Below are 2,434 nucleotides of genomic sequence, written 5' to 3'. Positions count from 1 at the left end.
AAAGTGATGTCTCATGGTTTTCTCATACTTTTCATTGTGTTTAGTGCAATATCATAAACCTTGAATAATACCATGGGCCCCATACGAAGTGCTACTACTGATTCTGAAAGGGCTTCCAAGAAACAGAAAAGTCATGACATTCCAAGAAAAAGTTGAATTGCTTGGAATGTACCATAGATTGAGGTCTGCAGCTGTGGTTGCCCACCATTTCATCTTGTAAACAGATGATGTGATTTTAAAATATTGATGAAAACAGTACTATAAATATAATTTCTATGAATGTCTTTCTTTCTTTCTATTTTTTTTTTTTTTTAAGAGACTGAATCTTGCTATGTTGCCCTGGGTAGAGCACTGTGGTCACAGCTCACAGCAACCTCCAACTCTTAGGCTTAAGTGATTCTCTTGCCTCAGCCTTCGGAGTAGCTGGGACTATAAGCACCTTCCACAATGCCTGGCTATTTTTTTGTTGCAGTTGTCACTGTTGTCTAGCAGGCCTGGGCCAATTTTGAACCGGTGTATGTGACTGGCACCATACCCACTATGCTATTGGTGCTGAGTCTGATTTTTTTTTTTTTTTAAAGACAAGGTCACAGTGAGGCAATTTTTTGTTTGTTTTAAGAGAAAAGGTCTTCCTCTGTCACCCCGGCTGGAATATAGTGGTGCAACCATAGCTGTACCCTCCAACTCCTAAATTCCAGTAATCCTCCCACCTTAGCCTACCCAGTAGCTGGGACCACAGGCATGTACCACTATGTCTGGCTAACGATTTTTTTTTTTTTTCCTGGACAGGGTCTCCTATGTTGCCCGGTATAGTCTGGAACTAGACTCAAGTGATCCTTCTGCTTTGGCCTCTCGAAGTGTTGGGATTATAGGAGAAAGCCACCACACCCGGCCTTCTTCCTCGCGACTGATTTTCTTGACTTCCCCCCTTCTTTGCTTCCCCCTCAGTAGAGTGCTGTGGCATGATAGTTCATAGCAACCTCAAACTGTTGGGCTCAAGCAATTCTTTTGCCTCAGCCTCCCAAGTAGCTGAGACTATAGGTGTCCACCACAACGCCCAGCTACTTTTTTGTTGTAGTTGTCATCATTGTTTTTACTAGGCCCGGGCCAGGTTCAAACCCACCAGCCCTGGTGTATGTGGCTGGTGCCCTAACCTCTGCCTGGGCTGGGTTTGAACCTGCCAGCTCTCTGGTGTACGTGGCTGGTGCCCTAACTATGGGTGCCGAGCCTCCTGGGTAATTTTTTAAACATTCTGTTTTAGAGACCTGGTTTTGCTATCTTGCCCAGGCTGGTCTCAAACCTTTAGGGGCCTTAGTGATTCTCCCACTTTGGCCTCCCAAAGTACTGGGATTACCAGTGGGAATCAACATCGATAGGGATTTTTTTTTGTATTTTTAAATTTCAGATTAATATAAGGATACAAATGTTTGCATTTGTTAGGTAAAGTCCAAGTTGTACTTGAGCCCATCACCCAAGAGGTGTGCCATATACCCCTATACTGTGTCCATTAGATGAAAGTTTACCAATCCCCCTCCCTTCTCCTCGCTCCCCTCCTCCTGTACTTGAATTTAACTGTGTTCTTCTCTTGTGGGTGTGTAGTCTACAGTTTTCTATTAGTATTGAGTACATTTGATGCTTGCTTTTCCATTCTTGTGATACACAGCAGGATGTTCTACAAGTCTGTTCGGGTAAATACAAAAGATCTAAAGTCTCCATCTTTCTTTATGGCTGAATAGTATTCCATGATTATACATATACCATAGTTTATTTAACAGATAGGGATTCTTGAGTGTCCTCATGTGATGGGAGCTGATTTTCCCACTACAGTGAGTGTTCCAAGAGACTGAGTCTCACTTTGTTGCTCTGGGTAGAGCGCCACAGCATCATCATAGCTCATAGAAACCTCATACTCTTGTGCTCAAGTGATTCTCTTTCCTCAGCCTCCCAAGTAGCTGGGACTATAGGCGTCTGACACAACGCCTGGCTATGTTTAGAGATGGGAGTCTTGCTCTTGCTCAGGCTGGTCTTAAACTTGTGAGCTCAATGATCCACCCATCTAGGCCTCCCAGAGTGCTAGGATTACAGGCGTGAGCCACTGTGCCTGGCCACGAAACAAATGTTATTTTTATACAGGGATGGACAAATACAGGCAAGAAGTTCACTTTCTTTTGCCAACTCTGTCTTCCATTCCCAGAAGCAGCACTTCCAAACCTTCATTGCTTTCCTGAACAAGTCCCGCCTTCTCTTTCTTATTTCACGTCCAACAGATTGACTTTGCTTTTTGTTTTTAAGAAAATAAAGGCAATAGAACCTTGTCTTCACTATCCTTCTCCATTTATATTAGCTATCAGGAGCAGATTCAGGTTTTGTGGTGCCTGAGCATATACACAACTGGGGAAGAAAAGTAGTATTAAAAAAAAATCTTGTTTTTTTT

This window comes from Otolemur garnettii, unplaced genomic scaffold (assembly GCF_000181295.1).
Source record: "Otolemur garnettii isolate 467f Iridium unplaced genomic scaffold, OtoGar3 scaffold00124, whole genome shotgun sequence".
Taxonomy (NCBI): Eukaryota; Metazoa; Chordata; class Mammalia; order Primates; family Galagidae; genus Otolemur; species Otolemur garnettii.
Note: the sequence above shows the minus strand (reverse complement) of the source record.